The sequence below is a fragment of the Amborella trichopoda genome, chromosome 3 (genome assembly GCF_054954075.1).
Source record: "Amborella trichopoda isolate Santa Cruz 75 chromosome 3, AtrichopodaSantaCruz75HAP2 v2.0, whole genome shotgun sequence".
NCBI classification, from domain to species: Eukaryota; Viridiplantae; Streptophyta; class Magnoliopsida; order Amborellales; family Amborellaceae; genus Amborella; species Amborella trichopoda.
The window spans coordinates 43,387,644-43,414,687 of NC_142338.1; the positions used below are offsets into that span (position 1 = coordinate 43,387,644).

The 27,044-nt window shown below is 30.2% G+C and overlaps 1 pseudogene across 1 annotated transcript; it reads left to right on the plus strand.

The window, feature by feature from the left end:
• LOC18422689 (benzyl alcohol O-benzoyltransferase-like) lies at positions 1–26,127 on the plus strand (annotated as a pseudogene). Its single transcript, XR_016051137.1, has 2 exons — positions 1–676; positions 25,045–26,127. The product of XR_016051137.1 is annotated as a benzyl alcohol O-benzoyltransferase-like (transcript).
• The last annotated feature ends 917 nt before the right edge of the window (positions 26,128–27,044 follow it).

Below are 27,044 nucleotides of genomic sequence, written 5' to 3' on the forward strand. Positions count from 1 at the left end.
CCGAAGCAAATCTGATATATTGATTTTCTCTAAAAGCATTCATGGCAAGTTACTTGCCATCTCCTAATGAAGAGACTCCTAGCCACCATCCTTATTCCTCTCTATAAAATAAATACCCTCTGCTCCTACCATTTTCCTCACCCTTCCTCAAATTTTCCACATTAATTTCCATCCATTTCCTAATCCTACTACGATTTTGGATTTCTAAAAATTTTACATACCCTGCACACAAAAAATGGCCCCTAAAACTCTAGAGTACTCGGTAAGTGCAAGTGATCCAATACTAGTAACTCCATCAAGACCCACACCATATGAAATCAAACATTTATCTGACATTGATGATCAAGAAGGTTTTCGTTTCCAAGTTCCAATTATCCAAATTTATCGTAAAAGCCCTAAAATGGACGGTCGAGATCCTGCAAAAGTCGTGAGGGACGCGTTGTCTGAGGCATTGGTTTATTACTGTCCTCTTGCTGGGAGGTTGAGAGAGGGGGAGAAGAGGAAGCTGAGTGTAGAGTGCAGTGGAGAGGGGGTTTTGTTTGTGGAGGGGGATGCTGAGGTGAGTTTGGAGGAGTTTGGGGATGCTCTTAAGCCTCCTTTTCCTTGTTGGAAGAAGCTTTTGATTCATGTGCCTGGTTCGGATGGCATTACAGGATGCCCATTGCTCTTGATTCAGGTACTCTCTCTCTCTCTCTCTCTCTCTCTCTCTCTCTCTCTCTCTCTCTCATATGGTTTCGAGCTCGATCTTCTCAATGTTGTTTAGATCTTCAAACAACTTTAGTGGTATCTCTTTTTCGTTTGAGTTTTGTAGCTCTCGATCCAAATATCAGATTAGGGTAAATCAACTGTGAATTTGTAGGCTGGTATGAAGCCCTTCAAGAATGCTATTTTTTTAAAGGGCTCGGGCCTTGGACCTGGCCCTAGCTCCAACTTGAGTAACTGGTAGAGCTGGCTGAGTCTATGTAAGACCAGAAAAGTTTGGAAAAAAAATTTGATAAAAATAATTAAATATAGTGAAAATGTATACATAATAGAAATCATTAAAAATCTGCAAAAGTATGAAAAATGTATATAAAAGATAGATTACTAAAACGTGTGATTTATATCTTGAAATATTTCAGAAAAATAAAAAATTGGTGCATGTAATAGGAAGAATTTCCAACTTATCCATAAAAAACCATATAAATCATGGAAAATATATATTTATAAATCATATATTAGAGATATTTTAAGCTTGGAAAATGTTTTCATAGGGTTGCAACCCTATGAAAACAAGTAAATCCTTACGTCAATACTCAATGAAACACTTTTAGAATCGAAAACTTTCAAATCAATCATCTCAGCCTTGACAATTATGGTTGTAAAAACAAGTTAAGCCTTAAAACAATACATATTATAACACATTATCTAAACCATCTATTTAGCCTAAAAATAAGTGTTCATAGATCTATACTTTTTATTGTATACTTTTTCCGTTTTTACAAAGCCCTTGCCTTACAAAAGCTTCATCCTTTAAACATTTCTAGGAGTCTTAGTCACTTTTAACAACGATGAGTTGCCCTTGGAACCATCGAGTCGTTGAACACTGCCCTTAAATCTTATTTGGTTTGAGTTTGGGTGTGTGCTTACCATGGAAGTCTCTCACGCTTATTTCAAATTACTTATTTCATAATTTCATCATGCATACTCCTCCCAAGTTAATTCTTATTTTCTTGTTTATTTTACATTATAGCTTCTTAAAAACCCGTGAGTCTCCATTATATTTCCATATTTATTTTGGTAAATTGTTTAGTTTTCAAAATCTTTAGAAAGCTGTAGGATTTTGCTCACTCCATTTTGGATTCCGTTGGAGGATCGGTACGATTTGAGGAGGTGGTGTATTTATTTGGTTTGGAGTGAGGGTTGTAAGAGGCTTATATTGTACCAGGCATCTATTAGTTTTGGTGTCGAAAGGCTTGCAATGGCATGGAAATTCATATTCAAACCTAATTATATAATTTAGAATTTCAAAAATGATGCAGATCAAGTCGATCTATAAACACTTGAGAATATTAAAAATAGGCAGTTTGGATAACTTGTTACAAGATGTATTATTTTTAGGATTTGAAATTCTCTTCTTCTTCTTCTTCTTTTTTAATATTGAAAAATCTCAGTATCAAGATGATCAATTGGATAGGGACACTCATTTTTATTGGATTTTTTAGGTGCACCTTACTTCTAGGGCCTATTTGATAACTAGAAGGTAATGTCCCCTCAAAATTAGAAGTTATTTTTTGTTGGGAAGAAAGAAGTTATTTAAAGAAGTTATGAGTGTATATGCTTGATAATTTGCTGGAATATTAAATAAGTGCTAGGTACATGTGTTTGACAACCTGATAAAATATAAAGTCATATTTATTTAAGTGAAAATTACAACAACAACAAAAAAAACCCAAAACTACATTTTCTATGCAACTTACCCCAACCAAACTTTTTCTCTCATGTTTTCCCCAAAAAATACTTGCTATACAAAAACCCCCAACTAAAATAAAAATTCAAAAATACCTAAACTACCCTCCCTTACTTTTACCTTACCCAGGCCACACTCTCCTCTATCTCACCAAAATAGGGAGCTCTGGCACCGTACAAGTGCGGTCCGACAGTAGCACTCCAGCATTGTTTAAAGTTTGGTACGGCAATAAGGCTCCGGCACTGTGTAAAGTACGGTTCGGCAGTAGGGCTCTAGTACTATGTAAAGTGCGGGCGGTCCGATAGTTACAAAGGGCGGTCCGGCAGCTGCAAAAGGCAATCCGACAGTTGCAAAAGTGGTCCAACAATTGCAAAGGGTGGTCCGGCAGTTGTAAAGGGCGGTCTAGCACTTGTGCGCTCTGGCAATGTGATGGTGTGTTCCGGCAATGTGCTGGGTCCGAAAGTCAACGTCAAATCTGTCCAAGATGATTTTTGTGTATGGCAAGGGCATTTTCGTTTTAAAAAATGAACTTTTTCTCTTGGGGGGTATTTGCATAGAAAGTTTGTTTTGGAGAAAAAAGTGAGAGAAAAATTTAGTTTAGGGGTAAGTTGCATAGAAAGTGTTCTCTTGGGGTTTTTTGCAATTTTCTATTTATTTGAATATTAGTAAAATATTATACATTAAATATTATTTTTATATTAGACATAATGTATATTGTAAATATCTATTACAAAAATAAAATATATTATACAAAAAAATATATTATATTTTATATTATGGAATATATTATATTATATTAAATAAATATATTATATATAATAGTATAAAACAAATATATGGTAATAATTTAAATATAAATACATGATATTTATAAGATAAAATATAATATAGTGTATTTTATATTTATTTTTACTATATATAATAAAATATCATATATTATTATATATTATATATATTATATATATTATATATATAATAAAAATATATAATATATAATAAAATATATTATAATACATAAATATATAATATATGTAATATAATGTAATATATAACATAGTGTATTTTATATTTATTTTATTATATAATATATAATAAAAAATATTATATACATAAATATATATACCATATATAATAAAATATATTATATATTATGCAATAAAATATAAAACATATATTATATATAATGTAATATAATATATAATATTGTGTGTTATATAATGTAATATATAAACATAGTGTATTTTATATTTATTTTATTATATAATATATAATAAAATATATATAATAAAAAAATATTATATACATAAATATATATACCATATATAATAAAATATATTATATATTATTTATAAAATATATAATATTGTGTATTTTTATATGTAATTCATTAATATACATTTGTATTATATATAATATATAATATAATGAATTATTTTATTAATATTTATTTGCATATATATATATATATATATATATATATATATATAACATAATACAAATACAAATATAAATTAACAATATAGATATAAGGAGGGAGGCAGAAAAGGGTTTGAAGAACCAAGTTCCTATTTTAAGTTCAATCATTTTGGATGGAACTTTTTTTCTTAAGAGCAAGGGAATAAGGAAGTTCTAGGTGGAATTTCTTTATAGTATAAGTTTTGTGCATCAAACACGGAACTTGTACAGTGGAGTTCCTTCTTCCTCCCCTAACTTCTTGTTATCAAACACACCCCTATAGTATAAAGTGTATTCCATTTTGTTTACGCTTGGATCTGCGCCGACCTCTGAGATGAGTTCTGGTTCAAATCTTAGCAAAACTGGTTATTTTTTAAAACAACGTAGAGAAAGTGGGGTTGCTTGAATTATGAGCTCAAAAAAATCTTATATCTATATAGATTCGGTCTTTTTCTGAGTCCATTGGTAGCGCTAGCTCCAAATTTGTATTTTGACCTAAAAAACGTTTCTAAATTTAATTAAATCTAATAATAAATGAATCTTCAGAAGAAATAAAATAAAACAGAGAATTAAAATGAAGAAAACTAAACTAAGTACGTTAAACAAAGAAAGAAAGACTTACCTCTAAAAACCCGAAACCCAGAGTTTCGGGCTTGGATCAGGTCGTTGTTCTAATTTGTGTCACCATCTCCTTTTTTGGATGCTTTTGCTTTTTGAAACTGGTAGATCTAAGATTCTTTGTCCTATATCTAGGGTTTAGGGGAAAAAGTTGAGAATTTTAGATAGGGTCTACCTAGGTTTTTCTTAGGATTGGAGGAGAATTTTCTTAGTCTTCTAAGGGTTTTGGGATCTCTTGATATTTGATGAAAATTTCTTTAGTTTTCTAAAGGTTTTGGAATCTCCTAAGTTGAATATAAATTCTGCGATTTTCTATGATTTTTGGGGATTTTTTCTATTTTTTTTAATAATTTTTTAAAGGTTTTTCTATTTTCGAGAATTTTTAAAGTGATCTGGTCTCTTGTTTGGTTATGGAGAGGGCATTTTATAGGATTCAATTGGTGATATTTCTTAATTTTTTTGGAATTTTTTCAAAAAATTTTGGATTTATTTTAGAGTTTTGGTCTTATCTAATTAAAAAAACATGTTTACTTCATCATCAGGCTGCATCTGAGCCTGCCGGGCACGTCCCGGCTCAGCACTTGGGTATCACAATAACTAAATTGTCATTTGTTGGATCGTTTTATCCGTAGGTCCGATTTTGACGATTCTTGGACTGATGGAAAGCTCTCGGGGTCTACTTCCAGTTAGGATACGTTTTGGGCAGTTTTAGGACAATTATATTGGGCCTAGATGTCCTATGGTCTACTAAAATTTTTAGGGTTCTTCGGGTTCAAATTCGAGGTGTTTAGGAGCATCCTTAGTGAGAACTTTGAGAGGGTGTCTACACATTTCTACTAGATTTTTACGTGCACCGTACTTCTAACCTTATATAAAAATTTTCCTTTCATTACTTTTACTTTTGTAACTATGATTTGTCTTTGTTATTCACATTTTTGTATGTGTTATTGTGAGATATAATATGGGCCACTTTTTTTTTTTATATATATTAACAAGATTTTATTGAGATTACGAAGAGTACATCAACAAAAGTAAAAAGGAAGAAAGAGAAAACGATGATGAAGAAATAAAGTAAAAAGGAAAGCGAGCCGAGCAGCCTTTAGATCACAACTATTGTTGCTTCTTTTGCCAGGACATCACATCTCCATTTCGTCCCATGTTGACATGATTGAAGCACACTTCTCTTCCTTGGATACCCAAAATAATATCATCCATAATTTGATTCCAAAGCAAAGGGATCTTCTTCATACTCTTGCACCTGTTAATAACATTAGCCGGATCTCCTTAAATAATAATTCCCTCAATTTGATCACGCCTCATTTGCAGTACATGGATATTGTCAGCTCTAGTAAGTCCACATAGTCTCTCCATTACTTTCTCGCAGTAGATCTCCATACCCTGCAATTTGTCCACCATTTCTCACACTCCTATCAAAATTAAGTTTACCGATGTTTTTCTTGGGGGTATCCATCCACAGGGTTGACATTTTCAATTATATTATTTTTTAACCTACTCTAACATTATTACTAATTATATAAATAAATATTTAATTTATTTATAACTGAATATTATTCTGAAAAATAAAAAAATCCAAAAACATATCACATGAATTTTTCATTTTTGACAAATAATATATCACATAAACTCCAAATATGATTATAATTCTATTTATAACTTGCATTTTGAGGTAATTATATTTCTAAAAATAATTTCAATTATATTATGTGGATGGAAGTAGTGAAAAGAAATATGGTGTGACTCAAGGTCTGATTGATAGTAAGGCATGTGATAGAGCAGGATGGCAGAACAAGATTCATGTAACCAACCAAATTGTTGGGATAAGAATGGCTGATAATGATGAATTTCAATAGTATTATTCACCTCTTTCATTTGTATTTACAATGATTTTTTTTTTTTTTCCATTTTCAATTATATCATTCATTGAAATAAAAGAAATTAGTTTTACATATATTATTTACTTATAAAAAGTACTATTTTGAAATTTTGAATAACAAAAAAACAAACAAGGAATTATCTTTTTCCCTTCTTTTTTTTTTATTTACCAACATAAATATTTACTTTCTTCTACTTTTTTATAGTAATATATTATTAACCTATATAATTTATATTTTCATTAATTATTTTTCAGTTTTTTATTTAAATTATATTATATTCTAAAATAATTGAAATTATTTTTAATTATATTTGTAATATATAATTTACTTATAAGTAGATAATATTCTTAAAAATTAGACAAATTAGTTTGCATTCTTGGTGAGCTATATTTCTTTTTTGTATCTTTTGATTAATAATTTACATTTTTTTGCTAGTAATTATATTATTTACTCATGTAAATATAATCATGAAATTTTGGAAACATCAAAATACAAAAAATTAAATAAATAATAAAATATTAATATCACTTTCAAGTAATTGTAAAATCAAATCATATCACAGAAACTTCAAGATATGATTATAATTATATTTATAACTTTTTGATGTTAAACATAATTCTTATTCAATATAAAAAAACAACAAAAAAGATTGTTAATGATTTATTTTTAGGTATTATGTCACTTATTAAATAAATTTTATTAATAAATTCTATTTATAAATATAATATAATTTCTATAGATATTATCAAATATTATTGAATTTGCATAATCCCTGAGCAAATACATCACATAATTAAAATAATTACTATTTATTACTGTCACATGTAATTGTATATAGTTGTTTCCTATTTGAATATAAACTATTCATAATACTAGTGAGTACTATTTTGAAATTTTGACAAAACCAAAAAAAGGTAAAAAACAAAACAAAGAGAGGGAATTATCTTTTTCTTTTCTTTTTTACATTTCGCAATATAAGTATTATATTTTTTAGAAAATAATAGATTTTTAGCCTATATAATTTGTATTTTTGGTTAATTATTTTCTCTTTTACTAATATATTATTAGCCTATATTATTATGTTTTTTACATTTACCAATATAAGTATAATTTGTTTGCTTTCATTTATATTAATTTTTAAATTAATTAAAATTATTTTTAATTATATTACTAAATATATTATTTACTTATAAGCATATATTATTTGAAAAATTAGAGAAAATGTATTTCATTTTTTTGTATCTTTTGAGTAAGTAGATTATTTACTCGTATAAATGTATTCATGAAAATACGTGAAAATTAAAATTCAAAAAATAAAAAAGTTAGTAAAATATTAATTTTTCTTTCAAGTAATTGTAATTTCTAAATCATGCCACAAAAACTTTAAGATATGATTATTATAATTATATTTATAACTTTTTATGTTAACATAATTCTCAATAAATATGAATTAATTTTTTAATTATTTGTTAATCATTTATTTTTATAATGAAGTTGAAAGGCAAGATCTATAGGATAGCTATAAGATCAGCTTTGCTATGTAGGCATAATGTTGGCAGTCAAAAAACAATATACCCATAGAATGAGTGTAGCGTAGACAAAGATGTTGAGATAAATGAGTGGCAAGACAAGAAGGGATAGAATTCAAAATGAATGCATTGAAAAAACATTTAGGCGTGGTACCAATTGACAATCAAATTAGAAATATTAAACTTAGGTGGGCTGGTTTGTATGGTTCAAACACAGTACAACACCTGTTAGGAGGTGCGATTTAGTTCAAGGTGAGCTTGCATTTACTAATAGATACTAAATTGTTCCTATTTCTTTTTCTTTGTAGCAGTATTATTTTGTTAACCTATATAATTAGTAACTTTTAGTTAATCATTTCCTATTTTTCCAAACAAAAAAAATTAGAGAATGAAAGTGATAGTTACTATATTAAGAATCGTAGAAATAGTGAATAAAAAGTTAATGATAAAGTAATAGGGAAAATTTATTCATTGCCTATTATTGGAAGACAATAGGGAAATAAAAAAAATTAGGGAACTCACCTCTTAGTTAAGTAAATTAAAGCACCATGAAAATGACATCACTGCTTTGTTAACCCAAAGATAACTTGTATGATTTGCCAACGTAAAAAAAAAGCATGAAAGGTACAAAAAGAGCTCGGGCTTAATTGGTTAGCACTTGACGATTTGCAACGCTACCTCCAGAGCTCAATCCCTATCAAAGTAGGTGCCCTCTCCCCATTGATTCACTCAAAAAAAACAAAAAAAAAAAAGATTCACTCAAAAAAAACAAAAAAAAAAAAGCCATGAAAGGTAAACCATATAAAAAATAGCGTTAGACAATAAAAATTAGTTGCGCTAAACCTGAAATTTGTAGTCGATTGTTGCAACTAAAATTGAAAACTAATTCATTAATATTAAAATAATCAAAATTTTAAAAACAATACATTATTATTTATGGTTATCATTATCATTATTATTATGGTTAGTTGTATCTTCCCATTTATTTTAACTTTATCATTGTAATTGCTCCTTTGATTTAATAATCTTCAGTATTCTAGTAAAAAAAAAAAAGTTATAATAATATTATACTTTTAATTACTCTATATTTGCTAATGCAACTTGCATTCTCTATTTACCTATATGATTTTCATTTAACGTCATGTTTTTTATATTTAGTAATATTTTATTCACTTATACTATGTCTTGTTCTAGAAAATATAATTAATCATAAACGGAAAAAGAACAAAGTTATTTTTCTTTTAATTTTCAATTAATAATTTTTAATTTTTATCACTAAATATACCTACTTCAAAATTACATCATAAAGATATTTATAACTTTTTAAGGTTACATATTATTCTTATTTAATATAAAAAATTAATAGAATAATTTTTTGTTAATAATTCAATTTTTGGTATTATTTTTCCTATTAAACAAATCCTATTAATAATTTTTGTAAACGAAAAATCTATAAATCTAATTTAAAAAAAAAAGAACAAAAATTGATTGGAACACAATTAAGAAACCACAATAATTTGACATCCATTAAAAATAAAAATATTATTGAATTATATTTATGGTAATAATATAATTATTATTACATAATTCCAATCATTATTAAATTTGTATATTCCCTTGTCAAACACACATTATTACAAAAATAGAACAAACGTAATTGTAAAATCATTACCTAAAAATATGTAATTATCTTTGTATGAGTGTAATAAACATATAGAGGGAAAATAGTAAACTAAATGCTATAATTTCAAACTATATTATTTATCATGAAATAATTCTTTCTTGCTAGTAAAATATAATTTTAATTACATTATTACTTATAAAATTTATTATATTTTTTATCTTTACATTATCATCTATTTGCTTATAAATAAATGATACATTTAGTAAAGGGGAAATGTGGGAAGGAGATAGAGAAGAAGAGTAAATTGAGAGAGAGAGATACATCTAGAGAAACTTAATAGTTTTATTAGAAGATAGGATAATAATTTTAAATGAAGAGAAAGAGAGAGTTAAACAAATAAATGGAGACAGATGTTATTATCTATAACTTTTATATTTTTTTATTTCTTAACCTATAAAATTATTACGTATAATATTTACATTTTTGGGTAATTTTTATTTTTAGTAAATATATACATTTTTAATAAATAAATAATATATTTAATAAAGAGAAAATATAGGATGGAGATGGAGAAAAAATGTAGAGAGATAGAGTTACATCTATTAAAAAGAAACTTAATAGCTTGAAAAAAGAAAAGAATAATTTTAAATGAAGAGAGAGAGAGAAAGTAAAATAAATAAATGAAGAGAGAGATGATGAAAGAGAATGTGGAGAAAATGTGGGATGAAGAATAAATCAAGAGAGAGAGATGGCTTTATTAAAATATAAAATTTTTAAGGGTGCGGTTTGTATAGAGCCTAGGTTCTAAACGGTCATTAGACCCTGCCTTCAAATAGTATCGAGAAATGTGGTTTCAATAGTGAAAATCTTTGTGATAGCCTTAAAATATATTTTCATCTTTATATATAAATTTTAAAGCTTCAAAAATAGTGTAGATCGATTGATCTATGAAAAATTGAAAATCTTGAAAATTGTCGGTCCAAAACTGAGTTACACAATACACTATTTCAAATTTTAAAATCCATTTTTTCCTCATGTCCATGCATCTTGATGTCGAGACGATTAATTTGAGGATATTTGGACATTAAAACAACCTCTTCTATTGAAATTTTTGAGGTAGGCTCTAATTTGATTGTTTAGAGCCTCAGCTCTATACAAACTTTTCCCCAATTTTAATAGCTTTATTAAAAAATATGAGGATAACTGTAAATGAAGAGAGAGAGAGAGAGGATGTATATAATTTTAAATGAAGAGAGATAAGATGTGGAGAATACAGAAGAGAGAGAAGAACGTTAGGTACAATGAAGGGAAAGAGAGACAATATATGTTAATATGTTATATTTTAATGAATAGAGTTAAGGATCCGGTTTCCATGCGGCCAAGTCATCATATGTAGGGCTCTTAATAAATTTATTTTTCAGAGATTTTAAGACTTGATTTTAAGGACATGAAATCTCTAACATGGAGGTCATGAATATGAAATAAATAAATAAATTTTAAAAATTAGGAATAATAATTCTAGTAAGAAAACATTTGGACTGTTGATTTTTGTTGTTTTTAGATGGAAAACCTACTTGCATCCGTCTTTAAAATAGATGCTTTACATTGCATATGTCGAAATGCGATCCAGCCCGCATGAAACAATTTTCGGGTGAACCATGAAAAGAAAAACAAAAAATAGTTAAAATGGGTATAACTTAAATAATAAGAAGACTTATATTTGGAAATAAAAAGGCAATGGTATGAGACTAAGAGAGGTCCCCATCTCGCTTTATATATAACTAATAAAAAGTATGTGGCGTTGCACGTGCTGAAAAGCATCGATCATCAAACATAAAAGCAAAAAAAAATTAGATAAAAAAATATATAAAGAAAAATAAATTAAAAAAATAGGCACATGTATTATTTTCTTGAAATATGAATGAAACCAACTTGAAAGAAATATTCAGTAAGCTCAACTGGATTTTTTTCACTTCTTTGATGTTTGAGACTTAAGTATTTTCTTTTTGATCTTTCTCAAATAATATCTATAGTGAATAATCCATCCCCCAGCACCCCTTTAACCGTCACCCTCCCCTTTTTTTGTTGCATTGTATCTCTCTTAATGTATAAAAATATATTTCATATATTTAGTCACAAAGATAAATGTGCATTATACTCCATATTTCTCAATTTTAGAATCTTCCAATCAGGCAAAGGAAAACAACCTAAGCTAGAATTGTACTCAAATCATAGATGGCATCACCATCGAAAACCACATTTCTTTTTTACTCCAAATAGTTCATTTATTCAAGAGACAAAAATAGGCAAAAAAATAAAAAAAAATCTCTAGCATAGCATCACAGTTATCCAACATAGCATTAAGAAAAAGCCAAAAAAAAAAAAGATAACAATCAAAAAAGTGTTTCATTAAATATAAATAGACGTTTTACTTATCCCCTAGTTGCATTGATGCACTCTTTGAAAGAACTTTACAATAAAGCACGGTGTCAATATATTGAAAAAAATTATTTACCTATACACCGGCGAGATCACTTACAATGGCCAACTATACTCAAACTACTCTTAATAAATAAAATAAAATAAAATAAAATCGATTATCAATTACTACCTCTTCAAATACAAGTCTTTATTCAAGAAACAAAACTAGAATTTATTGCTTTATGGGAAGAGAAGTAATTATTTAAAAAGGTAAAATTGTCGGAAACTACCTCAACCGGATTTAGTACACTCCACATTGAATCTCCTCCTTCCGATGATGCTCGAGATCTATGATCGGTATCTTGATTTCTCTATTATGGTAAAATTTCACTCAATGACTTAATCTTGATCAAGCCTCTTAGTTTGATTTTAACGAGATGAGAGATGAATATGAAGAGAGAGGGAGAGATCTACTAGCAAGGGATTCCACCCCTTTGCTACCCATAAATAAAACACCACCTAGGCTTAGGCGTGCCAACGAAAGAGAATTCCCCAAAGAAAAAGTACATCTGACAACTTGGAGAGAGAGATATATAAATAAAATTGGGGTCTGCTCTAAAATTGAGACGTGCCTCCCTTTTGTAATCCAAGGCCCTTTCTAGAGAGAACTAATCCAAGGCCTTTTCTAGATAGAACTAAATTTTGGGCAGGGAGAGAGAGAATTGTTAAAGAGAGAGAAGAGAGTACGTATCTCATTTTATGAGGGAACACCTCCTTTTATATATTTTTTATGTTATAGATTTTACCTCAATTCGTAGGGTCATATATCAACCGTCGATTTAAGAAGACTTGTGGGGTGCGAGATTTGAGTCATCCATCTCTTTGATCCACCATCAAGATTCAAAGAGATGAGCTAGAGCTTTATACTCCTTTCCTAAATCTATTCTCATCAAATAATGAAAGCCTATATTTTAATATATCAAATCCTTATTTATTTGATCAATCAATATTGACTCAAATAATTAGTAAATATCTAAAATATTCAACATTATCACATACGTTGGCTATACCTAAAAAGATAAGTCAATCAAGAGGATAAACATTCTTCCTATAGGTGAATGGGTGGAGGCGTGCCACCCTTTTGGTGGCCACCTGTGGGCCCCACCTAATCCACATCCTTTTAAATTTTGGGCCCCGTATTTTATGGAGGTCCCAAATATTTTAGAAAATATTTTATTTCATATTTAAATTTTTTCAAAAAAATCTTATATTTTATTCAAATGACAAAAATAAAATATCAGAAGATTCACAAAAATTCAAATAAACATAACATAAACTTAATTAATTTTGGTGGGAATCGGATCCGTTAGATCTAGGAAATTATCAATACATGAGAGCACTCCACCTTCAACCGTGAATCACGATCCGTCTAGCTTTCTCAAACTGACCCAGCAGTTCTTATGACCCACAATCCATTGCAAGGGTTCATGATTGGACCACCAACGTTAGCCAATAGACTAGGGGACGCAATATCAATTTATGGATTTCAGGTTCTCTCCTAAAGATAAAAATCATGGTCCTCCAGACCATGATGCCACCATGACTCTATGGTGCATAGAGGTAATCTCTCGCACTTATACACGCTTTACCTTCATTGGTAAATCTCAAAACAACTATCTATGTATATGTCGTGTGATGATATAACGATGAGGTTTTAGCCTTATTTCTAAAGACTATTCATCACACGCAAGGGCTACACAACCCATTGACTTTCATCTGGGCATACTCTGATCTCATCAAGGGATAACCCACTAAACCCTTCTCGGTAGATCCTTATGCCCAAGTATCTTGGGTTTTTCCAAACCTCGGCTGGCCAAGCTCTTCGAGCCTAGTCTGAGTATCAACAAATAACATTTGCCTAGTATGGTTCACAAAAGGACCACACTCCCACTAAGTTTATGTTCTACTATATAAAATGTTTATACAAGCTCTCATAAGGCCTTTAAAAGCCACATAAACACAACATCTCCCACTTGGCCTTTGAAAGCCTTACATTCTCTCTTCCTCACTTTCTCTCATCCCCATCTATCTTTCCCAATAATAATCTCTCTCAATACATTAATTATGACTTTCATCATCAATCTTTTCACAAAATGACTCATAAAAGCGACGCCTCTTTCTCTTTGCTGGTCGGATTTTATCTTAAAAGTGGTCGTATTTCATCTTTCATATTGCATCACGAATCATGGAGATGCTGTCACATAAAATCATTATGTATCTTTATCGTATGGGATCATATCTGCATTGGCTTAAAGGAGTTCTTCAAATAAGTCACTTTTTTCTGTACCCATACAACCAGGGCCACACATCTGGGTTCTATAGGTGAACAATACCATAGTCTGTTGTTCCAACTGACCTGTCAAACACTAGATGCTCCCACTGGAATATTTAGTTTTATACGCTCGGAGTTATTATAGAATCGTGACTTCCTTTTACATGCATATCGCCGCCGTGTTGTCGTAGAAAATCCTCACTGTCTCACAACGCACGGGTTGAAAGTAAAGTCGATTAATAAATTTATTAATCCATATGGCCTCCTTGGCCGCCAAATAGCACGCCACGTATTCTGCCTCTAGGATGGACAATGCCACTGCATCCTATTTCTTTAATTTCCAAGTAGTTGTTCTCTCTCCAAGCATGAATACGTATCCAGATGTAAATTTCACTTCATCTGAATCCTTGAGATAGCGTACATCTGTACATCTAAATATCCAAGCAGCTAAAAAAAGGGTGGGATTGTAGCAGCTCTCACTCAATTATTTCACATACAATATATACATTCTCAACATTCTTATGTCTATATCATGAGGTAGCATAACAAGTCTCATGCAATAAGTAATTCAATGCCCATTGGTTTCACAATATGTAAAGCCTTTATAAACCACAAAGGTTCAACCACACTAGTCATCTTGGTAGTAAATTCATACAAACCAAGTTATCTAATCAATATAACATGTGTCAAGGAAGCCTAGCAATATAGTCTTTCTACAACATTCCATATGGTTCAAGGTTTTAGGTAATTGAGGATTCTAAATAACTACAAACATCAGTCAAGTCATATGAGTATTTAAAAAAAAAAATCTATGCATGACAGTCTTTCTCTCAATTTTATAAATACTTTGAAGGTATAATGGTTTTCTCCCTTTTAAAAAAATTGACTTGGTATACACAAGCAATTGTTAGATAATAATATGACGGTATAAAATGATTTTTCATAAAGAATTAGTGGATCTAATATAACTATAAGGTTTTCTCAAAACATCCAATTTAATATTATATTATAAGTTTAATCTTAAAATTCATTTTACCGCAGTCACCTACGAAGTCATGTTTATAGCTACAAAAACAAGTCATAAAGTCCATATTACAATTTTATCTAAAATAAAACATGACTAAATAATGGTTATCAAAATCTTGACAAAAAATATTTTTTGGCAAATATAGAGACTTTATGAAGAGATCATCATCACATGCAACACATCATATTACTAGACATTATCGGTTATTGGGAGGATGGTCACTAAGACCGAGTTCCATTAGAACACTCCTTCTGTGCTTACATATTTGAATGAGTCATACACATCTCTCGTGTTTCATACGGACTCAAAGCCCTTGATCAAATCACATCTCTATGTGTATCACTACCTAAAGTAGTTTGTACTCTTAGCACACATGGTATTCATAAACATGCTTTTTCAAATTTGTTAGCACATATCCCTCATTGTCCATGTACTACATATATATTCATAAAACAATTAGCCAAAATATAACCAAAGCATATAAAAAGTAACTGAATCATCTTTCCCTATATGGCTTTACCATGTAATGTGGAATATATTTAATACATCAAAACCATGTAGTGTGGTACCTAGGCTTTCTTGATTCATTGCTTTTACAATCGCTTGGCAATGTTGCAAGAGCACATCACGGTGTGCAATCTCTTTGGCACTTGGATTCTCCCTTTCTCACACTGTGAAGAAAAATCTTCTTCATCCCATCATTTCAAATATCACAAATTTGATTCTCCTACTGATCTTTAGTTTTTCTTTGCTACCTTAAAACCTCCCTATGTATCCCTTCATTTCGAAGAAACCAAGATGCTGTTATAGGTATTGTGTTTCTTCTTATTTTTGTTGGTTCCATATCAAACACTCTTCATATAGTGTGTCATACATTGCTAGCTCTGTATAACCTCTCTCTGAAGTTTTAATATAATAAACCATATGCATGACACACTATAAAACCCCTTTTAAATGGGCCCTAACAAGGTCTTCATTACTGGGAATCCAAAGATGTACATTAACATGCCACATCTTTTAATTTACTGCAGAATAGAACATGAGCATGTTATGATAAAAATATGATATCTCTCAACTCGTAAAGAGTTTCTCTCCAAATCCTTTTGAATACTGAAATAGACTCAAAAATTAAAATTGTGCTCAGTTCCATCCCCAAATCACACTATTTAGTTTGTCAACCTTTGAGTGACTTGTTACATCACAATGCATTTTTCTTAACAAAAGATCAGGCTAAGCATCTCTCAATAAAAAATTGTTTGTCTCAAACCTCAAAGAATTTCTTCCTGAAATCCTTTGTGTTGAAAACTAGAATCACAACCAAATCACAATATCATGGTGTGAATCCCACATAATATCTTTCTTCAGAGAAATAAATAAAGAGACATACACATCACAAAATAACTCATACTTCAGAATTCCAAGATGAATATTGTGTTGTATTTTCTCTCTATCCTTATGGAGTTTCCTTTCAAACTAATTTTGTTTAAAAATAGATACATAATGATAGCACATATATTTTTACAAACCTCATATCACTCTGTTAAATAGGCTTGATAATTATAGCTTTTTAAGTCTTAATGTAGTGATTTCTTTTTAAAACGTAAAGTTCTTTATCCTTTGTTACCTTATTTTAGAATTAGAGGATTTCTTTCAACTATAGGAAAGCTTATCTAAATCCATAAGACTCTTTACCCTATCTTTACTCTCACCATAGGGTCCCCTTTTATTCTTGAAATACAAGTCCACCCCTTAACTACTGCTTAATAATGTAGTATAGAGTGTCACATCTATCTGCATAATATAATACTCCCATGAATGCTATACTATTGTAATTTAAATAAATTGTCAAAAAAGTATAATCATGGATACTATAAAATGAAATTGATAGAAATAAACCTACAGTATAATCATGGAAATTATAAAATGAAATTCATAGAAATAAACCTACTTTTGGTATTAAGATGGAAGAAAACAATAGTTTCACACACACATGCACATATCTATAGAAAGAGAGAGAGAGAGAGCTGAATAAAAATAGCGATTTAAAATTATTTCAATAATGCCTCTCAAAATAATTATGAAATTCCATTGCATCTATATAAAACCATTAGAACTACGACTATAAGTAATTTTATTATAATTTAATGTGATTCATTTTTTATGCTAACCAAAAATATTAGCGATCATGTGTGTTTAGAGAAGTTAACTTAATTTAAGTAAAGCATTTAAACTTTGGTTATGCGAGATGTGAAAATTGGTCACAAATTTTCTAGAATGAATATTTTGATAAAATACATTTATCAATTTTAGAAGTTCTTAAAAAAAGAGTCAATAAAAAATAAAAATTTATTTAAAATTGGATATGTATATTTATAAAAGAGAGAGAGAGGGCATGATTTATTTTAAAGAAGAGTGAAGGAAGAACACAGAACGGGCACGAGTTTTTAAAATAGTATAAGCTCATAATTAAAAAATCATAAAATTGATCATAAGCTACTTTTGAAGCAAATATATATATATATATATATATATATATATATATATATATATATATATATATTTATTTATTTATTTATTTATTTATTTATTTATTTATTTAAAATTGGATATATATATTTATAAAACAGAGAGAGAGAGAGCATGATTTATTTTAAAGAAGATTGAAGGAAGAAGACAGAACAGGCACGATTTTCTAAAATACTATAAGCTCATAATTAAAAAATCATAAAATTGATCATAAGCTACTTTTGAAGCAAATACACTCACACACACACATACACACACACACACACATATATATATATATATATATATATATATATTAAAGCACTTTTTTTTAAAAAAAGAGAGAAACTGAGCACTTGCCTATTTATTTATTTCTAATTAAGGTAAAGTGTTTGCTTTAAATATTGAAAAGGCTAAAAGAGAACCATGTTATTAACAAAATATCACATTGATAAACGGTTCTTTTTAATCAAATAGATTTTTTAATAATATAATTAGAAAAAAAGTAAATCAATCATGTTAACTTTACCCAACGACTCATTCATCCTCCATGACCATTTTCATTAGATCAATAGATCTCTCTTATTTGAAACCAGGAATGGTTTAGGGATTGTTAAATATCCTATAGAGTCATCTAGGAAATCTGATTTGGAGAAGGACAAAAATATAAAAAAAAAGTAGATCCTACAGGGAGAGATGATAGAAACGTAGAGAGATACATAAGAAATAACAAAATGAAAAGCAACCATACGTCAAAATGAACACAAACTCATTAATGAACATGGGTTTTCAAACAAACATTCAAAGAATGAGACTCCACCGACCTTTTATCATAACATGATAATGCAAACTAATTGCATTTTTTTTTTGTCTTTCATTTTATTCTTTTTTTTTCTTTTGAAAATGTTCGAAGATATGCCAACATATCCGAAAAGGCTTTTTAAACAAAAATTCATAGAGGGAGAGATGGTGAAAGAGGGGAACTCCACATACCTTTTATCAACACAAAGTAATATTCCATCATACATTATTATTGTTAAGATTTAAGAACCCTCCTAGATGCAGAAACAAGAATACTAAAAGGTTGATTCCATCAACATCATGTACTTATCTAGCGAGAAGTAAAATAAGAAAGGGCACGAATGAAATACACACGCCACGATAATACAAAGATTTACGTGGTTCACCCCAAGAGGACTACATCCACGAGTACGGCAAACTGAAATCTACTATACCAATGAAAGTTACATCATATATTCTGAGACGTAGAGAGTTACCTCTCTAACCCTTGACAAGACAAGGGTCGAGCAAACCCTTTTAGACCTGTAATCCCGATCGGTACGACCTGTTGATCTCTCATCTCTATTCCACAGCTAAACCATTGTCCAGGAATAAACCAATTCCATTCCATAGCTAAACCATTGTCCAGAAGAATAACCTTGAGAACAACTAAGACTTTCTCTCTCTAAAAGGAGAAACCATAAAAAATCTTCATGAGAATCTCTTCTCTACAATAAACCAGTCTCTCAATCTACATGGGGCACATCCATGGTGTTTCTCTCCAAATGAAGCTCTCTTCTCTCTAAGGGAGGCCTTGCGTATGATGCAGATGGGCCCAACCTCTCTCTTTATAGGAAGCCACATTTCTCATATGTTGATGCAAATAGGGCACACTATTCTGTCATCTTTATCTCATATATATAAGATTAGGAACCCATACCAAATAGTAAACTTCTCATAGATGTTACATATATTTCAAAACCAAGAAATATATCCAAGACTCTTAATCTTTTTAGATTTTTATTTCCTTTAAAAAATTTATCAATATCAATCTCAATCTCACATAATATGAGATTTTCTTAGGTGGGTGGTTTTAGATATCACCATATCAACTATTATAACCTATTTGGAGAGACTTTCTTAGTTGGGTGCTTTTGGATATCACCATATCAACTATTATGACCTATTTGGAGAGAACAATGCAGCAACAATACATTAGAAAGGTAGGACCAACAAATGCTTGTTGTTCTTCTTCTTTAAGAATAAAGAGCATTTCTAATTTTTCTTGTAGCACATCTAACACCTACGTCTCATGTCTCTCTCTAAAAATATCACATTCAATATTTATGCAAAATTTTGGAAGAGCAACAATACATTAGAAAGGTAGGACCAACAAATGTTTGTTGTTCTTCTTCTTTAAGAATAAAGAGCATTTCTAATTTTTCTTGTAGCACATCTAACACCTACGTCTCATGTCTCTCTCTAAAAATATCACATTCAATATTTATGCAAAATTTTGGAAGAGTTTGACTTATCGTATCTTTTTTTTCTCTTATTCACTAGGATACAAAAAGAAATGGTGCCTCTCTCTAAAATTTAAGATTTCACTTCGCTCTTTTCCTATATCTCTATATACGATATTTTTAGGAAGTATCTCTTTAGAGATACCTCAGATGGATGAGTCTCTCTATCTCTTTAAATATACACCTATATTTAGAAGCTCTCTCTCTTTCTCTCGATATACACCTATGCATTCTTTTTAAAAGATTATTTCTCTAAATTACGAAAAGGAGACCAAATCTCTTTTTCAAATTTAGGTTCTCTTATGACTTTCTATAACGTCCTCCTAAAACCATATCCAACTTCTTGAGGCTCCTTACCATATCTTCTCTCTAACCATAGGATCTCATTTTATTCTTGTGGTATGTATCCATCCCTTAACTCTGGCTTAATAATATAGTATAGACAATACCACGCACCTGCAATGGATGTATTATTAATATGTTATGCATAAAGTAATAATAAATATTTAAAATAAATTATAAAAATCTAATTGTCAATACACAAACCATACAAAAGTGTTAGTGTTAAAGCAATGGTGAACAACATATAGGAAAAATGAAACTAAACAATCTACGTTGTCCCTTAATCATGTTTATAAACCATAGACCAAATGGAGTTGTATGAATATAAAAAATAAAGAAGAAACAAGAAAATAATTGTACCTCTTTGGATTTGAGAGAAAATAATCGAAATATAAAAAAGTAGAGACATTGGTTTTAAGATATGCACGCTTAAGCCTTAGAGAAAGCCACAAAATCAAAAGAGAAGGATGTATTGCCCTTATCTATAGTACATTATCTTCTTCATCAAGTTCAACTATATTTCCTAATTCTATCTCCAAATAATAGAATGTTAAGTTTTGTGTAGGTTTTGGCGGCTCAAGATATAGATGCAAAATTCAACAATGAGACTAAACTACCCTAGGCTTTGTTTTTTGTGAAATAGTTTTCTAGATTTCTTTATGCTTTTAAATACTATTTTTTAGGACTTCTTATGCTTTAAAAGAAATTTATATTCAATACTCATATTTTTATTACGTATAATATTATTCATAAATTTTAATTCGTCAAAAAAATAATTAGTCTTTTTTTAATATACTTTTTTTAAACTATTTATATTTTAAATATTATGTTTTAATTTTTTTAATTATAATTTGATTAATTTCTATTAATTATACAATTTTTAATCATTAATTTTATAATAATTAAATGTTTACTACTCTTTATCATGGGTTTCATATCTAAATGCTATCAACCAGCGTTTTAAAAAACGCCAAGTCGAACTCGACTCGCCCGGTTCGACTCGGAATTCCCGAAAAGGGACCGGATCGGTTGAAAAATCGGAAATCGTCCGGTTCTAGAGAGAACTGGACGATTCCGCACAGTGACTCGCCGATTCACTGTACGGAATCGGTGAGTCCGAACAGTGAATCGGCGAGTCCGTACGGACTTTTTTTTTTTTTTTTTTTTTTTTTTGTAATCCATGATAGATTTTTTTGTAATACTTGATCGATTTTTTTGTAATCCATGATCGAATTGTTTTTGTTTTTTTGTAATCCATGATCGAATTTTTTGGTTTTTTGTAACCCATAATAGAATTTTTTGTAATCCATGATCGAAATGTTTGTTTTCTTTTCTTGTAATCCATGATCGCTTTTTTTGTTTTTTTTTTTTTTTTTGTAACCCATGATAGAATATTTTGTAATCCATGATCGAATGTTTTGTAATACATGATCGAAATGTTTGTTTTTTTTTTGTAATCCATGATCGAAATGTTTGTTTTTTTTTTTTGTAATCCATGATTGAATTTTTTGTTTTTTACTTTTTTTGTAACCCATGATAGAGTTTTTTGTAATCCATGATTGAATTTTTTGTAATCCATGATCGAACTGTTTTTTTCTTTTTTTGTAATCCACGATTGAATTTTTTGTTTTTTTTTGTTTGTTTTTTTTGTAATCCATGATCGAATTTTATGTAATCCATGATCGAATTTTATGTAAACCATGATCGAATTTTATGTAATCCATGATTGAATTTTTTGAAAATTTGTGATTTTTTTTTTTTAATCCATGATCAATTTTTTTTTTGTAATCCATGATAGAATTTTTTGAAAATTTGTGATTTTTTTTTTAATCCATTATCGATTTTTTTGAAAATTTGTTTTTTTTTTTTTTTAATCCATATTATTCAAAGAAAAAATGAGAGAGATGATGATTCTGAGGCCACCCTATCTCAGCCATATTATTCACATATCGAGTCCCAACAGCAACAGTGTAAGGATGAGCACGAAATACTGTAAATTAAATGCTGAATGGCGGTTCATGCAGGGAAAGAACATATCAATATTCGCATATTCATTCAAAAACATGAAAATTCTTAATGGAGTACCCTCATTTTTTATTGAATTCCTAAAAAAAAATATTTATAATGAATTTTAATAATTTTTTCGAATTTTTTTTAAGCTTTATTCTGACCGATTCACCCGATTCCCGATCCGGATCGCCGATTCCCCGATCCGGATCGGTTTTTCGGAAGCCCGATCCGGATCACCGATCCGTTTTTTAAACCATTGCTATCAACCTTGATATTTGTCCAATTTTTTAGACACACATAAATATTAATAGATATTGTTAGCTCTATCTAACACCTTTAAATTAAAAATATTTGTCCAATTTTTTAGACACACATAAATATTAATAGATATTGTTAGCTCTATCTAACACCTTTAAATTAAAAATATACATGAGCAGATGAATAATAAAACGAGGTGATGGTTGCACATATGAAAAAGTCCCACGGAGACGATTAGATAAAACCAAGAAGGCGAGGTGACAGATTCATATCTATTCCCAAATGTCATATGAGAATATATATATTTTTTACATATAAAAATAGTACAAAACACATGAACAATTGAAAATATTGAAAAATCAAATAAATACTTTGAACAAATAAACAATTGAGAGAGATGCTTTAGGGGGCTTATGCATTAACCTTAGAAAGAAAGAGAATGATATCTATCTATCAAATTGACATCTATCGGCTATAGATATCCATCATTTAACTAAAAAGTTCAACAGTTAAGAACAAATAAACCATTAAAGATAGACAAAGAGATTTAGGAGATTTCATGGAGAGATTTATAGAAAGAGGCATTTTTGTTAGTAAAACCTCTCTCACTATGCAAAATATTTATTTTTTAATAAAATATATATCATAAAGATTTCCTACCGTTTAGAAAAAGATGGTAGATTTTGAGAAAAATAATAGAGTAATAGATATCTATCAAATTGACATTTATCGGCTACCGATATCCATCATTTAACTAAAAAGTTCAACAGTTAAGAACAAATAAACCATTAAAGATAGACAAAGAGATTTAGGAGATTTCATTGAGAGATTTATAGAGAGAGGCATTTTTGTTAGTAAAACCTCTCTCACTATGCAAAATATTTATAATAAAATATATACCATAAAAATTTCCTACCGTTTAGAAAAAGACGGTAGATTTTGAGAAAAATAATAGAGTAATAGATAAATACCCAATAAAATTTCTTTCTATATCTATAAAATTATCTTTCAAAAATATGTTCCTCATCTCTCTCTTTCCAACGTCTCTCTCTCACAAAATGGTATCTCTCTCCCCCCTCTCTCTCTTCCCTAAAGATGGAGATGTAATGTATAAATAGAGTTTCTATCCTACTATCTCTATAGCATTTAGACCTTTTTTTATTATTGTGATATTTGTCCACCCTTTAACTCTGGTTTAATAATGTAGTATAGAGAATAGATAGATATATTTGTTATAAAGATCATATAATGATTGGTCTTATTAACATTTGGATTTATATAATTAATAAAAACTATAATATATCACTACAATAAATTAATGGGTTATGCAGTAATTGTTATGTAAAATTTAATATAAACATTTGTTAATATATATAACCATCATGCAAATGTTAATTTTCTTACAATAAAAATATTAATATGAATGTTTATATCGTAGTAAACATTCAATAAAGGTTTATTCAAATAAGTGGCACAATGATAGTCGTTTTACTATAAATGCTTTACAAATGGAAAATTATAGTTATTATATCTATATTTGGATTATAATAATATAATTGTTGCGTTATTTAAATTCTTTATGAAAATTTTATCAATTTTATTAGAAATTTAATTAAAAATAATTAAACAAATCATTAATTGACCTGAGCGGTATAACGGTATTATCTAATGGGCAAGCTTTCTATGCTTCCCTTTGAGCATAGAAGTTCTATCCTCCCCCTTATCCAACCGTCCATTCAAAATGGAGGGCTAAGATTGTCCCAATCACAATGTCACGTCTCTATACTATTTTATTTTTAATTTTTTTTATAAACTATTTTGATACCAAATTTTGGAGTCCCTTCCTCTATTAAACTCGCACTAGCAAAACGATACAAAAAACATTTTCAATAAAATAAAAAAACCAAAATACCTTTGAAAGTTTCAAGGGGTATTTTGATCATTATATTTTATCGAAAAATTATTTTTAATATTTTTTATTGGTGCGCCCTAATGAGAAGATGGCACGTACGAAATTTCATATTCATACAATTTGTATAAAAATAAATAAAAATAAAATACCTTGAAACATCGGTTCTAAGATCAAATGGTGAATGGCTCTCTTGATTAAAATTGGACGGCTGGATGGTAGGAAGGGGATAGAACTTCTATGCTGTAGGAAGAGCATAAAAATCTTTCCCATATGTAATTACTAGAACATTATATGCTCTAAATTATCTTGCCTAATGTAGTAGGTATATAACCTAATTTATTACCCTAATATTGTTTTACACCAGGTAACTCGGCTGCTTTGTGGGAGCTTCATCTTCACCCTGGGTTTCAACCACATAATGTGCAATGTCTCTGGCATCATTCAATTTATGAGCACAATTGGTGAGCTTGCTCGTGGGCTCCCCCATCCCTCTATCACCCCCGTCTGGCAGCGCCACCTCCTCAACGCCCGCAACCCCGCCCCCCCTGCATCACCTACGCCCACCATGAGTATGATCAAGTCCCAGACATGCCCCTCGATGCTATGGTCCATCGCTCCTTCTTCTTTGGACCCTCTGAGATTGCTGCCCTCCGATCCCGAATCCCCCCTCACTTGCCCAAGTCCTCTAGCTTTGAACTCCTTGCTGCGTGTCTATGGAAGTGTCGCACGATGTCTCTCACCTTGGACGATTGTGACATGCGCGACAGTTAGTTTGTTATGAACATGAGGTCATCTTTAAGGCCATCACTACCCCATGGTTATTACGGGAATGCGGCTGTTTTCACAATGGCCATGAGCAAGGTAGGAAAGATGAGGAAGAACCCTCTTGGATATGCGTTGGAGCTTGTAAGGAAGGCGCAGGAGGAGGTTAGTGATGACTATATGCGGTCGGTGGCCGCATTGATGGTAATGAGAGGCAGGCCACATTATACAGTAGTGAATACATATTTGGTTTCTGATTTAAGGAGAGCAGGGCTCAGGGAGGTTGATTTTGGGTGGGGGAAGGCGGTTTATGGGGGGCTCGCCAAGGCTGGCGTGGGGGCGATTCCTGGGATCTTAAGCTGTTTTATGGCCTTTAAAAATATGCAGGGGGTGGAGGGAACGGTGATTCCAATTTGCTTGCCCGAGGCTGCGATGCCAAGGTTCACGAGAGAGCTCAAGAGGATGGTGACATTAGTGGCAAGGTAAGGGAGGAGTCTCCTTTCATACGGCTCTGCACAATGAACACAAATAAGCCAACATATTATGCATTCATTGTGGCTCCATGGTTCAAAGTGGGACAATAATCTAGAACTACTAAATGGGAAAAGCTGTAATGTTGTCTAGGCAGAATTGAAATGGAATCTCCAATTTTCATGAATAAATTGCACTTCCATGGTTGGTTCAAGGTGGAAGACATCTCGTTATGCTGAATAGAAGAAGCAGGTCTTTAGGACTAAATGTCTGCATGCAGGCTTCCCTTCATCTGAACAATGGCATGTTCGAGTTTGGCCATAGGAACCAATGATTTTTCGAACATGAAATCTCACAAATTAGAGAAAGTAATTCTAACTGCTCAAGTAAACCATTACAATACTGAAATCAGAAAAAGCCCTTCAACACTAAGTTAAGAAAGGTTAGCATTCAAATAAAAATAAACCACAGTGCATAATCTCAAAGAACGGCTTTAATTTTGCCCACTGAGGAACAAAAGCAAAATATTGGATGGAAGCAAACCACTTCTTTATTACTAACAAGTATCTAGTAAATAGATATTACACTATGAAATTAATCCATATTTACGGGGTGAATATTTGATGCAAGAATAGAAGGGGCACTATGGCAAGAGACAATATGGGATAAAGATTCATAGATTAAGGGTATGGTATTCAGAAAATAAGAGAACTCCCAAATGTTAGGAATTCATATGGGAATTACTTCATTTATATATACGAAAACAATGATTGAAACAGAGATGGAGAGGAACAAGGACATATAGAGAGAGATTCATTGCTTCCTAGAATTTTCGAAAGGGCAATAGGCATGCAGAGAAATTTACAGGATATGTTTTCCTGAAAATATTTCCATTGCCACACACTTCTCCTCTCAACTTCATATCAAGGTGATTCTCTTTAATATGTTTACTTTTTATGTGTTTTCCTATCATCTTACCCTTTATTAGTCTCTGGTTCATCGAATGTTCACTTTTTCCATATGTTCTACGAGGTTTTCTCTAAGGTTGTGTATCCCTGCTGTTGAATTTCTCTTATTCCAAGATGGACAATCTTACCTTATGATTTATTTCATTCCATTGAGTGGAGATCT